The sequence below is a fragment of the Canis lupus genome, chromosome 1 (genome assembly GCF_003254725.2).
Source record: "Canis lupus dingo isolate Sandy chromosome 1, ASM325472v2, whole genome shotgun sequence".
Classification (NCBI taxonomy): Eukaryota; Metazoa; Chordata; class Mammalia; order Carnivora; family Canidae; genus Canis; species Canis lupus.
In genome coordinates this window covers 87,765,749-87,782,240 of record NC_064243.1, presented here as the reverse complement: position 1 = coordinate 87,782,240, position 16,492 = coordinate 87,765,749, and the positions used below count along the sequence as shown (strand labels likewise).

General features: G+C 37.5%; 1 protein-coding gene across 10 annotated transcripts in view; it reads left to right on the top strand.

The window, feature by feature from the left end:
• Window positions 1–16,492, top strand: part of CFAP95 (cilia and flagella associated protein 95) — a 134,709-nt gene that overhangs the window by 48,859 nt on the left and 69,358 nt on the right. For 2 of the 10 annotated variants that reach the window (XM_025423345.3, XM_025423348.3), the window contains exon 3: window positions 1,435–1,514. The exons of the other annotated variants lie outside the window; for them this stretch is intronic. The gene's annotated coding sequence lies outside the window, so the exon portion shown is untranslated. The remainder of the gene's footprint in view (window positions 1–1,434; window positions 1,515–16,492) is intronic. 10 annotated transcript variants of the gene reach the window in all.

The following is a 16,492-nucleotide window of genomic DNA, read 5'->3' as shown; positions in this document are numbered from 1 at the left end:
TAGATGATTTCATGAGAAATTTTGAGTTTTGGGGAAATCTCTTGGGATATCTTCCCATTCATTGGAATAACGGAATACTAAGAACCAGAACAACTAGATTTGCCCTTAATAAATTTTCTGATGTGAGGCTACTTCTTATATTTTTAATGTATGTATTTTAACTCATCTCTTCATTGCTCAAATCGACATCAGGTAATAAATGATGATAATTTGAAGCCCAAAAATTCATTCAAGTCTCCATGGAGACAGTTCATGCTCTGGTCTCCATGGTGACACCTAGAGTTTTAAGAGCGCAGGTTAATTTTATGTATATTTCAATTACTTTTCTCCACTATCTAAGCCCTAATTAAAGAGCCTAGGCATTTTACTCTTCCCTTCCTCACCCCCTTCCCTTTAATAAGAAAACAGAAGAAGAAAGGAAGAAAGGAAGAAAAATAAAATGCAGTGTTAATCGTGGGGCAGGGAAGTTCAGTTTTACAGATTTCTACAGGAAAACATTTGGGTTGGGGAAAGAAATTAAAGAGCTTTCTGTGATGCTCTTCAGACTTACACTCTATTGTATTTAGACTCCACAGTCACAGGAGAACCCGCTTCCAAGGCCACAAGATAACATTAGTGTACTTACAAAGAAAATAGAGATGCGTTTTCCAATTTGCTGTATCATTCTTCCTGAATTTAATCAGAGACTTTCTCAGGGACTAACCTGGCAGTATTTGGAGTCCTTCACATGACTCCAGGCTCTGTGCTAGCGTGACACAGACCTTCTCTAGCCATCATGCTTCTCCTTATATCTCCAATACACACTCACAAAACAGGACAAAAAGGTAAACCGGAAAACCTTTAGTAACCACATAGTGCAGCCTGCCTCTTTTTTGAAATCCATAAATGCTTCCCTTCCACTAAGCCACCATCTGCCTACTTTTAACAGCTCAGGCCCTCAACCGAATGCTTATTAACTCCTATTTTATGTACATTTTTAAAAAGTTTGGTTATGTGGTTTCCATGCACACAACATAAACTTTGGAGAGAAGAGAGAAGAGCCCTTACTTAAAGAGACTTTTTTTGGTTAATAATGAGAAATAAGAGCAAGCCTCAGGGCAAGGGGTAAGAACACAGTGGGTACTCAATGTTCATCAGAGAAATGAACAAATGAGCAGATAGAACAAACACACACAGAAACCCAAAAGGCACTGGGATGGACCCTCTGTTTAATATTTTAAAAAGGCCCAGAGTAAAAGTCTACAAGATAGCATAAATTCATAATAAAACCAGAGTCGATTCTCACAGCCATGATCCTGATATAACAGGAAGACACGGAAGCATGTTTGCTCACCTCTGTATAAGTGAACTTAGAGGGGGTATAATGTACTCTTCAGATCTGAATGGTGAAGAATTTAAAATTGGGAGCTAAATTTGTCCTCTTTCTACTTGCAGTGCATAACTTACCAGGGACTGACAGATACTAAGAAGATTTTGAGTTTATATAGGGACAAATGAATTTATACTTTAAAGAGGTATTTTTATTTCTTAACTCATGCTTAAAAAAACAGTTCTAAATTATAATATCATGTGACCATTTGAGGTGATGTAATAGTAGACCAATGACATGCAAATATATTCACCATCAAGTGGTTAGCAGAATTAGAAATTTGCACACAACTCAGATGCATATATAAAATTTATTTTCTAAAATTGATCCCCATGGATTTTCAGTTGTTAGTTACCAGGAAAAAAATTCAAACTTGCCAATGAAAAGGTATCTGTCTCTTCAAGTTTTAACAGCTTGTTTTAATTTAAAATAGTCTCTTTCAGAATGGCGCCCACTATTTCTGAGTCGTTTGTCCTCTACACTCTCCTTTCCCCAGCAGCATCTGTGTTGTGTGTGTGTGAGGAACTGAGATTTATGTTATTTTGGTGGTGCGGAGTGAAGCCCCCAGGTTATGTGTGGGTTCTTGTTCTTGCTCACCTCATCCTTTGTCCAATGTCTTGGACCTGCTTCTGACGAATTTGTGACTAATCCACTTTGTTGAGGATGAACTGCTTATAGACTTAGTTCCACTTTGGCTCTTGCTAGCCCTACAGATCCCCACGTCATGCTTATCCTCCCCATGCTCCTGACTTAGGCTCGTCACCCTGTAGCCACTGTGGTAGGGGCCCCTCATTCCTCAACACACCAGCCCTGTAGCTGGCACTCTCACAGCTTCCATCAAATACCCTATGCAGAGTGTGTCACACTGTGGTTTGCCAAAGAGAGTTTACTCCCATTGGCCTGGGAATTATCTAGAGCCGTTTCTTTCACTTTCTAAAGTGATTTGCTCATAAAGATAAATTGTAAGGTCACCCTATCTGAGCTATGTTTGGAAGCTTCTGGGTCTTGTGAATAGAAGTTGAAGAAATGTAGACCTTTTATTTCTCCACAATGACTTTCAAGAAAAAGATCTCAGTACTTGGAAATTCCATTTTATTAGTCAGAAGTTAATCAGCCATGCTTTATTTCCCTTCATATTCCTGTCAAAACAATCCTAAATCCTTCCAAGACAGATGTGGATGCTTCTGATTTATTAGAGCAAAGGTTATTTTACAGAGTTAAGCAAAGAAAACTGAAAAGATGAATATTTGCCAATTCAATCTCACTCTAAGTTAAAAAAAGGACCAGGATGTAATGAATTCCTTTGTTAAAGGTATATATTCATATGCACTGAAAAGTGATTGAAAGGACATTCACCATATAACACAAAATACTTATTACTCCATAGGTACATTTGTGCATTATTTGTCTTTTCTTTTTTCCTCTTTGCCATTTCTACATTCTCTATAATGAACATGTATTATCCTCATAATAGGAATGAAGTAAAATTACTTTTAAAAATTTGATGTCATTTGCTACAGCTCTTCCCCTGAAGCAAACATTCTCTAAATGATCGGAATGTAGACACAGTGCTTCATCTCTTTTAGAGTCTGAGTCACTCTTCATGGTTTATTATGAGTCTTTTTAAAATATCTTTTTAATTGCTAGTTTTATATTGGGTAAAAAGGATGATGTTATTCACATTCATTCGGATTAACCACCCTTTCATTCTTGTCTCTGTTCTATAATGGTAGCTTCTATGCCACAGTTATTTTTAATCCAGCCCTACATTCTTGTTCCTCAACATACGCACATACCCACAAATGATTTTGAATGTAGTAGTTTTGGGGAAAGCACCTTATTTTCTATTTTTAAGATGAAATCCAGGACACACTGCATCCTTTTGCGCTGACTGAATTTTTCTTTCAGTGCTATTCTCCTTTATGAAATTCCAATCAAATTCTCTTCCTGAAAACTAGTGGTTATAGAATTCTTTGCCTTGACCTTTATATGAGGTTTTACTTAACTTAACTGATGGCCAAAATAAAACATCTTGCAAGTTTTGCTTGCAAGATGAACCCTTGTAAGGTAGAGTATTATGGGACAGATGTTTCCACATGTGCATGCACTTGGGTTAGGAAAGATCATTGCAGTATACAATTACCTCTGCCTGAGCCTACCCTCTACTTACTCTTGGGACCATGTCCACCTGGGCCATAGAAGCCACCAAAGACCACATCATAGGTAAGGGTGTGGGGCATGGGGGAGAAGATAAGAAGATTGTGGGGCCTACTGACATTTTGATAAGATGAGGTTCAGTCTGTGGACACTGTGATACCCAGGCTCAGGGCTCAAGATTTGTTGTTGTTGTTGTTGTTGCTGCTGTTGTTACATAAGCTCCCTGCCCAGTGTGGAGGTCAGCATGGGGCTTGAACTCAGCACCCTGAGATCAAGATCTGAGCTGAGATCAAGAATTGGTCACTTAGCCAACTGGGCCATCCAGATGCCATGGGTTCAAGTTTTTTAAAGCACTACACCTAATATTATTAGATAAACTACTCTGAATTGGCCAGGGAAGCCACCTATTGGTACTATTGTCTGTGTGTACTGGTCAGACTTTTTTTTTTGATTCCAAGTCACAGATACTTACCTTGCACTAGCCTGAGGAAAGAAGAGAATGAATCAGCTCATTATATTCATAGAATGGTTAATTACCAGATGAGAAGGAAGATAAGGGTGCAGCTACACCTTAGGAATAACTGGAATAAAAAATGCTAATGCAACCAGGTCTTGTTTAATTTCTCCTCTCTCCTCCTCTTTGTGTGTTTGCTTCATCTTGTCATTGAAAACTATGGAAAACATGGTTGCTGCAGTTCTGGTATTTGTATCATATCTTTATCCTACAAAAAAAGGAAAAAGGTTGGTTTTAAGATATTTTCAGTTCTGCATTCAAAATTTCAGGTTAGATGTGCATTCTTGGGCCAGGTATCTATTTGGGGTCATCCAAAGAGTCAAGGTTAGGTGGAAATATGTCAACTCTCCAGCAACCATGGGATAAGATAGTTATACCCAGGAGAAAGGAGTGCTGAACTCAAAATCCTATAGGTATCTACTATATTCCATTCTATCCTAAAGATATCTATCTGCTATATCCTATAGATTGCTACTTCATGGAGAATGAATTCCATGTTCCAAACACCCAATTTTATAGCAAAAGTTTAGAATATACACATTAATATATTAAGGATTTCCTGCATTGGCTGTTATTTTGACTTTAAACTTTCACCACCCCACCTAACCGGCACTTAACACAATGCACTTTAAAAAATTGATCTATTGTATAATGGACAGAAAACATAAATCTCTGTTGACATTAAATATATTTTTACAATGTTTTGAAAAAGTTCTGAGTAGATTTGAATATTGTATTACTGTTTTTGCTAGACACTGATCTTTTACTACTGTTTATCTTATTTCATTTTTAAATACAATTACATTTTAATTGTTATTAGTCACACTGTATTTTCTTTATTTTAACTTAACTAAGTTTTGATGTGTTAACCATTAATTGGCAGAAGAAATATATGTTTCTTTAGTAAGATGCTAGATCCCCAATCAGATTGTTCTAGGTTCAATCAAATGGAAGAATTAACATATTATTTATTTATTGCAAGGAATTTAGCTTTCTTTTATAGAAAATGGTAGGAAGAAGGGCACAAGTCATGATCCTGGAGTCCTAGAATAGAGCCCTGTATCCAGCTCCCTGCTTAGTGGGGAGCTTGCTTCTCTCTCTCCCACTGCCCCTCCCCACTGCTGGTGCTCTTTCACTCTCTCACTCAGCCAAATGAATAAATAAAATCTTAAAAAAAAAACACATTAAATTAAAAAAAGAAAGTGGTAGGAAGAATATTTTGAAATTAAAATGTATGAATGACTCGTCAGATTTTTTTAAACACTTGGAAAAATACTGAGATACTCAAGCAGGAGCCAGAAGCATTAAATCAGCTTTTTAAAAAAATGACCTAAAAATATCTTTATTTTTAAATAGCTCTTTTTTTGAATAGCATTTGTTTAAAAATATATATTTGTTATTAAACCACTGCTATGTTGCAGGCACTCTACTAAGTCTGGGATTTGACAGTGAGGTCAAGATTACTTATCAGATCAGAGTGGTGAAGGCTGACCAGGCAAATACCATGCACTGTGTTACATGGCAGGATTAGGGTAAACAGGATGTCCTGGGAACATCCAAGAGGAGTACTTAGGCCTACTAAAAGGGGCACATTAGTTAGTTGTCAAGTGAAAGCGTTACTAGCCCTTCCACAGGAGTGTTTGGTAATAGGTGAGGCCATTTTTGATTGCATAATTACCAGTCCCTAGTGATGTCAAGTATGTGATTACAAGTATTGTGACTTTTAGTTCTAGGGAGGATCACATTATCTTAATAGCATTTTACCATCTGTCCAGATAATACTTAAGTTATGTATCCATAAATCTATAGCCAGATGGATGGAGACAACAGAGCTAATATATATCTAAAGCCAACACATTCAGGTTGGCTAATTTACATATGGTCATTCATAGGAAGGGTATAAACAGGAAAACTAATAGATCATCACAGAAAAGGAATTCTCTATTTATTGTTGTATAATATTTCTGAGCTTTCAGAGCTTAGTGGCACCTGTTATCATTGTAGAGGTACATACCCACAAAGCAACCAAAATTTCATTGAAGGCAGTTTCCTATTGGTTAACATATTGTGGCCTATCTAGACCTTAAAAGAAGTATATATATTATGTGATTTATTAGAGAAATCTAGTCTGGATAGATTGTATGTTTTTTTTAATTGTTATATATGTTAAACAATCCTTTTTTTTTTTTTTAAAGATTTACTGACTTATATGAGAGAGAGAGAGCAAGGGGAGGGACAGAGGGAGAGAGAGAAAGAGAATCTCAAGCAACTCCTCACTAAGCATGGAGACTGATGTGACGCTCGATTTTGTGACCCTGAGATCATGAGCTGAAATCAAGAGTCAGTTGCTTAACTAAGTCACTCAGGCTCCCCTGTCTGTTAAATAACCTTATAATAAATATAAATACTTTGGAAAAGCTGCTTGTGATTTTTTACACTTACATTGAAATGAGTGCAGTGAATGTAACAAGATTCATTCTAGATCTTATGACCCTATCCATGCCCTTCTACCTCTGACATCTGAGTAATTCAAGGCATGTCGAACATCCTGCTAGACATCAAGGTGCAAATAAGAAATCTCCTTCCACACCAAAATCATCTGGGCATGATACTGTTTGATGGATAACTCTTTTATTCTTTGACACCTTTCTCTGTTTCTTCTTTGGACATTGTTTATTTAGACTTTCTGTCTCTACCGAGGACAATTTTGGGTGAATTGCTTTTCATAGAAAGTTATGTGTGTTACCTAGCTTTCCAAATATATTTGCATAGAGTTATGGAAAGTAGTCTTTAATGCTTTGAAATTTTTTTTTCTATTTTGGTTATTCCTGTTCTTAACCTTATTAAGATATAACTCACTCTACATATCATCATTTAAAGGTATATAATTAAATGGCTTTCGGTATATTGACCAAGTTGTATGCCTATCAACACAGTTGATTTTAGAACATTTTAATTAACAACAGAAGAAATCCTTTTCCTTTTAGTTGTTACTCCTAAATCCCCTCAACCCTCAAGCTCTAAGAACCACTGACCCAGTTTCTGTCTCCGTGAATTTGCCTATTCTGGACATTTCACATGAATGGAATATAATAATATTATGGTCCTATGTGACTGGCTTCTTTCACTTGGCATAATGTTTTCAAGTTTCACCCATACTGTAGCAAGTATCAGTACTTTATTTCTTGTTTATTGCCTAATGATATTCCACAGTGTGAATATTATATCCCTCGACTCTGTTTATATCTCTCCTGCTCCTTTTCTTGATTTTTTTAGATGTATCTATTTTGCTTTCTTATTCAGTTATTCTGTTTTCTATCTTATTTAATTCTGCATTTAGCTGCTCTTCTATCTTGAATTGCTGTATTGTTCTGGATTCTTTTGGCTTGCTTGTTCTTTTAGATGTTATACTTATTTTCATTGTTTCATTTTTACTGATATAAGTACTTAAAGCTTAGAATTTTTTTCTGGGTACTACTATAGCTATATTCTATGGATTCCTGTAAGTGATATTTCAATTTATTGGTATTTTTTAGAAATTCAACAATTTAAGTTTATATTTATTTTTGATCTTTGACGTATTTAAGTATGTTCAGATTGAAGAAGGATATCTTTAAAAGCGTGTTAATAAGTTTTCAGTTTTATTGAATTGTCATATCTTTCAAACATATTAAAAATATTTTTCTTAATTTTTATAAAAGTTCCATGTGCCCTTCAAATTGTATTTAGGCAGGTCACCAAATACTGGCTTCACACTTCATGTGCAGTATGTTCACCTATTTATCCAGAGATGATGACCCAATTCTAACCACTCACTGGTCAAAATTTCAAGGTCTCCACATGTTAAGCTATTGTCTCTCTCTACTAAGTCTAGTGGTAGCTCTACTTGATTCAAAAAACCATAAAGGAAAAGAAAAAAATTTTCTGCTCTGAATACACAATGATGGGATGGGGACAGGATAACTGTAATAAGCACTCTTGCTCAGAAAAAGGAAGGATGGAAGTGACAGGGCTGTCATTTGTCCACATTCATTCTGAAGTCCTGTCAGGTACACATTGTTAGTGAGCCCTACACTGGTGTCAGGAATGTTCTTGGTTGGACCCCAATTCTGTTTTCTGGAAGTAGCTTCCCTTTCCCATTGTTCTCTGTGGTCCTTGGCTGTGCCTTGTGTGTGATCTTTTCTATTCTTCTCCTTGGCCGCATATGCAATGGATGTTGTTGACTATGCCCTCCTATGAACTGTTTGGCTCTCTCAGTTCATTTCCTGTTTCCAAAAGTTTGGGGGCCAAAGAATATATTTATTTGGAAGATTTATTTATTTATTTTAGATGGAGAGACAGCATGAAGGGGGAGGAGCAGAAGGAGAGAGCAGAATGTCAAGCAGACCCCCCACTTAGTGCAGAGCTTGACACAGGGCTCGGTGCTACAACCCATGAGATCATGACCTAAGCCAAACCAAGAGTTGCATGCTTAACTGACAGAGCCACCTGGCATTCCCCAAAGAATGTTTTAAATATTGAACAGTTAAAGGATGGAATTTATTTATTTATTTATTTATTTATTTATTTATTCATTCATTCATTCATTTAAAAGATTTTATTTATTTATTCATGAGAGAGACAGAGAGTGAGGCAGAGACACAGGCAGAGGGAGAAGCAGGTTCCTGATGTGGAATTGGTCCGCATGAGGAACATGATGCGGGACTTGATCCTAGGACCCCAGGGTCATGACCTGAGCCAAAGGCAGATGCTCAACCACTGAGCCACCCAGGTGTCCCAGTTAAAGGATTTTAAATGCAGACTCCTGGCTTATTTGGAAGAATGGTTTTTAAGAACTTTGTAAGTTTATTTGTTTGAATCCAGTTAGTTCCAACTGATAACTTCACTTTCAATTCATCGTAGACAAAATTCTGCTAGATTTCTTTATTTTTTTCTCCTTTAATAAATACCTTGAATATCACTTTGAGACTGCTATAGTTACAGAAATCAGAAACCCTGGGAATTTCTGTTTGACTATCTCCTTAGGCAGACATTTGCTTGAATGCTACTTAATGCATTGGGAGCATCTAACAATGGGATGAACTTTCCTGCAAGGCTCAGCTTTTTTTTTTTTTAAGATTGTATTTGTTTATGAGAGACACACAGAGAGGGGCAGAGACATGGACAGAGGGGCGGGGACCCCGATGTGGGACTCGATCCTGGGATCCCAGGATCATGACCTGAGCCAAAGGCAGATGCTTAACCACTGAGCCACCCAGGTACCCTTAGGCTCAGCTTTGATAGAACTTTGTCTGAAAAGATTTTCTTGAGTTTTCTCTCTTACTGTTTGAGAACTAAAAGTTGCTGGCTCTTCTAACATTTCAGGCCCCAAATTTTGGGACTCTCTCATTTCCCTTGCACATGATGTGATCTGGGGATTAGAACTTCTGACTTTGCCAAAAATTTAGTTTGCTTTTGATTTTTCCATTTCCTTTGTTGCATTTTGAAGGATTTCTAGGAAGGCATGGGGAAAATGCTCATTTGTATAACTATGTTCATAATGGAAGAATACTTAAACTTTAGATTCTATTTGTGAAGAAAGGCTTGTTCATTTGTTTCAAATGTGAATGAAATGAATTACTTTGAAACCGGAAAACCTTGTAATATCTAGTCAATATGCATTGCTCATGAGTTCACAGAAGTGTACATTAAAATGGGCCTTTAGGCTCATGTAATAAAGTGTTTTGATGTTATTCTAGAATGGTTAATTGAAATTATTTAAACCAATTATTTAAATATTATGACTCTAGGAAAGGAGCTTATACATGTAATCAGGTGTTTGCTTTTTGTTTTGCAGAGAGGCAAACTGGTCTTCATGCCATTCATGTAAGATATATGGTCAAGGTTTTCTTTGGACTACTGTAATTACTAATGTAGAATACACTTAAAAAACTCTTTCGTCTTACTCTTCCATGTCCCAGAGTGTCTTTGGCCAGTTGATATAAGTTGATTCTGGAGGGGAGGATCAAAGAAACCCTGAGAAACATTGTAAGATTTTAAGATCACTGAGGTCCAATTGTAGAAACATGGAGTAACAGAACGTCCTGATCCTGGTTTGACCAGCACAGTCCTGGTTTTCACCACTCCCAGGGTACTTAGTACCTCATTTCCCTCTGAAAGTGTTCCAGGTAGAGTAATCAATTATAGTGTCACTCTGTCTAATACATGTTCCTTCAGCTGTTTTCAAAATCATGTGTTTGGCAGTTACTCAGACTGACAATATATATTTAACATTTAAACTGTTTAGACACAGGCTCCCACTATAATATTTTTTGTTTCCTCCCAATATTCTCTGTAGGGCCTCCTATTTCTGAAGATTTTCTATGATGAAAATCCATAATAATGATGGGTCTTATTTACATGCCCCTCAATATATGTCCAGTGAAGAAGATGACTTCACTTAACTTTTGTCAAATGATTTTCTTTTGAGGCTTCAAATTCTGTGGTTTCAGGTTATAGATGCACAAATCATGTATGGCATGAGACATTGAAAATGAAAGTCCCTCTTCATATGTTTGAAATGTCACCATTTCTCCCAAGGACATAGGATTTTCTTTATGACTCTGCAAATATGTCTAAAAGTCTTCATTTGTCAGTTTGATGAATGTGCCACTAAATAACATTAGCTTGGCATGTAAATCATTTTCCCGTGAAATCTTTAAAGAGCATTGTCAAGTGTTTCTTTGCAGTTTTTGATTCTATTCGTTTTATGCTTCTGAGATGTCAGGAAATATAGCTGACTCTCTGGGGTAATTTTCTTTTAAAGTTCTAGATAGCAGATGTTTATAAAACCTAATAGAAAAGTTATCTTTCTCTTCTCATGTGGGTTAGATTTATATTAGAAAATACAATAACTGACAGAGTAGTGAACTACTTTGATAATTCTAAAATTTAAAATTAATATATTCTTCCATCTGGAGTCTTAACTAAACATTTTCAACATCTTTGAAATCTGCAAAGAAAATGTGTCTCTTGTCAAGTAACTAGAAGCTAGAAGGGCTGGGATTTTCATTGTTCTCATGTCAGATATTGCTCTGATTCACACCCCCATTGTAATCAGTGTAATGCATATGTATGTTGAGAGCTTTCCCATTCAGCAAGTAGATTTATAATTCCTCTGGAGACAAGTTTTTGTTGCAAAGGACTAGCATCTCTATATGCATAATCATTCCTTCTTCATATGTGCTTTTGCAGAGTGAGCCTAGGATGCTCTTTATTTTTATGGACACAGTTGAAAGCCTCTGCTTTCAACATTTACATTAAGGTGACAGTAACACAATGTAAGAACATTCAATCAATCAATCATTTAAGATTCAATGAGCATTTATGTGTTAGACTAAGCTAGGCATTGAGATCACAAAGATGAATAAAGAATAATTCCTGTATCTAATATACTCCTAGTGTAAGGAGAAGGCAAATTCATTAATGCATAATTATAAAGAAAAAATGTGAAAAGTGGAGCAGCAAATAGGTTTTATTGCAAACCCCTACTTCATTTCTCTCACATAAATGTGGGACCACAGAAAGTGAGGGTAAACTTTAGTGTAACTTGAGTGTCACTTGGTCCACTAGAGAACACCTTGGTCCCCTTTCCTGCAAGGAGAATCCTATGGCCTATCCCACCCTGTCCTCCACTGGGAGTTGGACCACTGTGGGCAACCAAGGGAAGCAGGTCCTTGCCTGAGGCTGCTCTGGACTCGAGTTTGTTTAGTTCTGCAACTCACTTGAGGATTCATATGTGTTTTCTCAAGGGGGGGCTTGCAGATCCAATTTGTTGTGAAATCATCCAACTCTTATGATAGGAAACCCAAGCTCCCAAAGGACTCCAGAAACAGATTCAGAAAGTTCTTTCGACAAGGCATTACTTGGAACTACATTAGGCCTAAAAAGATAGGAAGAGCAGTATCTTGAGAGTTCAGGTGGTTGTAGAGTTGGTGGCAGGAAGTTTTATACCAGCTGTATATATCAAGCATTTGTCTAGAATGGGACCTGCTCATGCTATCTTTGACCTACTAGATTCTATTGACTTCAGTCCCCTCTGAAGCAGTCTAACTGGCATTTTTGACAATAGGGTCATAGTTCCTAACTCCTTTTTATACAGTTGGCAACTCTGATCCTGTCCAGTCAGTCTTTCCCCATTCCCAATTCTATTCATATTCATAGTATCTCTCCCACAACAGGGTAGAGAATGCAAGTTTCCTCTGTTGTAATTGAGGATTTCTTACATAAAGATTTCTTACATAAAGAAATAGTCACAGCACTCAGCTCTGGCCTTGATAGATGAAGATCCTAAGCAGAAGCAAGGCTGCTTGTCAAGGAAGATTCTGGTATTGATGGCAGAGAGTCCTGTGGACCCTTCTCCCAGCAAGAAGGTCAGCCAGTACCTGCATGCTTGGCATGGAAGACACAGTTCTTTGTTCAGTCAGCAGCACGGAATACCTGTATTCAAGCAGCTTTGACCTTGAACTGACTGCTGACCAGCTACTGTCAAATTTATGTCTGGACAAATTAGTATCTGCAGAAGCCAGTCAGTAGACTAGACCAGTGCTGGTCAACAATGACCATATTACTAATCCAAGGTGATAAGACTAATTGTAAAGACAGTGTAATAAGTTTTTGGTACCACTAAATTTACTTGGTTTAAAGGACTCTGAGGTTGTTTTTACTTATCTTTGGTGTTAGAGGTCTTCCTATTAAAGGCAGTAGATGATTATTTTATTTTTAGTGTTTCTGTCAAAACAAAGTTGTCGATTTTACGTTGGTTCCACAAATCTGGGGGGAATGTTTTGCTGCTTCGTGAAAGAGGTTTGAGAACCACTGATCTAAGAGTCTGGTATACACCTACTCCCTGGAGCTTTCTTAATCTTGATGGTTTTGATATTTTGAGCCAGATCTGTCTTTGTTATTGGGGGGAGGATTATTCTGTACGTGGTGGGATGTTTAGCAGCATCACTGGCCTCTATCCACTGGATACCAGTAACAACCCACCCCACCCTGATGCAACAACTAAAAATATCTTGAGACATTGACCAATGTCTCAAGATGGGTTAGGGTGGGCTGGGTTGGGGGCTGTGCTCAAAGAGTTTGAAAGTTACTGCTCCAGAGACATTGTAAATTTTATGTATTTTATTTTAATATTTTCTCATAATGGATTTCTATTGCAATAAATGACAGATTATTGCCAGTTGTATGGTGACCATTAATAAATTCAGGTAGCAAGGAGAACAAGGCTATATAAAATATATGTATATATATATGTATAGAATATAAAATATATATATTTTTTACTTTATTATATAATACCTTGATATATGTCTCATAAAGATGCTGTAGGGTTTAATTGACATTAAAAAATATTGAAGAGGGATGTCTGGGTGGCTCAGCGGTTGAGCGTCTGCCTTCAGCCCAGAGCGTGATCCTGGAGAAACGGGATTGAGTCCCGCATCAGGCTCCCTGTATGGAGCCTGCTTCTCCCTCTGCCTGTGTCTCTGCCTCTCTCTCTCTCTCTGTGTCTCTTATGGATAAACAAATAAAATCTTAAAAAAAATATTGAAGAACACCCAACTAAGTATACAGTAGATAGACACAATATTATTGCACTTAATATTTTGCATTTACATGTCACTTTTCACTTGAGACTCTCAATCCATTGATTCATTTGTTTCTTCACTGTATAATTCTCAGTTCATCTCAGGGAAACTGAGGTACAAGCCAATGTTCACCTGACATAATAGAATCAAGGAATTAATTAACTCTCTCATTTTCTTTATAATACCCTAATCACTTTTACTATATTTTTATACATATTAAACATGAATTTAGTATGTAATAAATATTTATTTTTACATTTTACATTATATTTTATATATCTTATAATTTTTAAACATGTATACTTCTCTTTGCTAGGCTGGCAACCTCTTAGAAGTAGGGGGCAACCTCATAGATGTAGGGGCAGGTATCTCTCAGAACCTGCAGACCGTGGGCACATTTGTGGGCAACTGGCAGGCATTAGGAGATGCCAGTTGTATTAGTTCAGTTCTCCACAGAAGGTCTTTCATTATAGATTCATGTTTTCAGTGCTGGACTTTTAGTACTGATATTGCTATAAGTAAAGGAATGTCTCTCCATCTTTTGTAATAATCTAGTTATAATACAACTTAAAATAGTACATCCTGACTTTCATGGACACTAATTATCTTTGCCTTCATGGGCTCCTTCCTCCATTAAAAGAAAAGTTTAAAAAAATGATAGTTTACAGTTACTTTGACATAAAGATGGATACAATCTAAGATGAATTATATTCTTTATTTGCTGATTAAAAAATAGTTAAAACACTCTGTGTACCCTGGCAGTGGGCCCATGGTGAATAGTAAAAAAGTGAGCACTAGGATCACACATTGAAATGTTAACTGTGCTTTTCGTCATCATTCTTATGCTCCCAGGGAGATAGTCTGGTTTTATTGGCTCAGGAAAGAAAGACCCAGCAGTCAACAAAAACATAAAATTCTTGACTTTGAGGTTCAAAAGCTTGGGTCTTAGGATGATACCATAGATTTGGAAGAATAGATGAAGGGTAGGTTTACCTTGTCCCATGGTAGATGAAGAGTTCATGGAGGGCACCAGAGAAGTTGAGAACGTGTGGGTTTGTCTGGGACCCCAAATTGGAATGAAGGCTTTAGAAATTCTCAAGCAAATGGGACCTATCACTGCCTAGCCCTCCATTCCCAGGGTAATAGTTTTGAACACTGGGGTTTCTCTGTGTCCCCCAAGCCCAATGTGGTAGGGACATGAAACCTTCTTGATGGGCCAAACAGCTCAAGGATGACATCTGTTTTCAGGAAGCCTGAGTGGAGAGGGACAAATGAAAGTTCTTGGTGGCCTAGATAATGGCACGCTTGTGGCAGAGTGCCAGTCTAGGCAAGAGTCTGTGTGGCAGGATCAGAAGGGTGTAGCAGAGATTTGCATGGATCCATAAGGAGGATGAGGAGGTTTCCATCAATGTCCACAGGGAGAGAGCATGACAACAAAGATGGATTCTTGACATTGGGGCACCATACAGTCCCTTGAGAGTTGAAAGAGATCAGAACTGACCCAAGATTAAGGTTTTTCCATCTTGGCAATATGAGCACTTGGGAAAAAAATTAAGTACAGTTTTGGAAAAAATAAAGTTGTAATTTTGTACACCAGAGTTTTTAAAAGCTAGATTAGTGTTCACTACACATTGTGATACTTTACAATATTTGGAAGACTTTCTGCTTTTTTTTTTCATTTTGCAAAAATCTTATTGGTATTTTTTTTTTTGTCCTCATTTTACACATGTGGAAATAGAAATGCAGAAAGGTTAAGTGACTTGCTCAAAGTTACATAGCTAGGACATGAGCAATGACTTACACCCACGGCCTCATTTGCTCTATCACTCCTGGTTCTTGATGTTGGTCAGTATTCCCCCTAAGGACTTAAGTGAGAGCTTCCTTTGAGGCTCTCAAAGAATGCTGTTATGATACCAAAATGCTTTTAGTGTTTTGCAATTTAATGCTCAGATGTGGGGAGGGTAGAGGGTTCATATGCCTGAGCTCTGCAGCTTCACCCTGGACTCCTTTGCTGCTGTGTTCTATGCAGTGTTTTGCTCTCATCTCAGAGGTGGAGAGGCAAGGATGTAGCTTGAATGCAGAGCAGGAGCCCGGCCCCAGTACAGTAAGGTGAGGTGGAGGGTCAGGCCCTAAAGGGCCTCCTGACTTAGAGTAGAGTGACCCATCCAAGGTGACTGGATGCTGTTCTGCTTCCATGACCTTGTGTCCACATTGTAGAATTTTCTATTTTGTTTGTATCTCTCACCAGCGTGTGAGCTGAGGGAAGGGACTGCATCAGGCTTGGTCTCCATTGCATTCCCTGCCTGCCATGTAGTAGGTACTTGAAATATTTGCTGAATGAATGGACAGTTGGATAGGTAGCTAGATAGCTAGATGGATGGATGAATGAACTTGGGGGTACCCCAATATCCTTTACACAATCCAAGCCCTGTTTTCCTTTATAGCAAGGCCCCTTCTGAGGGATGTTTGAGTTCAGCTTCCTTTATCTCACCCAAGAAAGCTTTGTTAAAAATAGCTACTTCTGCTGCAGGCCACTCCACTTCCTTTTTCCTTCCCTCTTCCCGAATCTCTCCTTTATTATTATTTCTATACACTCTTTTAGTCAAGACATTTGGAATATTTTTCCCTCTTCTATTTACATGTTTTTCCAGCTTATGTTTAACTTTCAGCTTCCTTTAAACCTTCTTTAAAAAAAAAAAAAAAGATTTATTTATTTATTCATGAGAGACAGAGAGAGAGGCAGAGACATAGGCAGAGGGAGAAGCAGACTCCCTGTGAGGAACCCAATGCAGGACTCGATCCCAGGACCCCAGGATCATGACC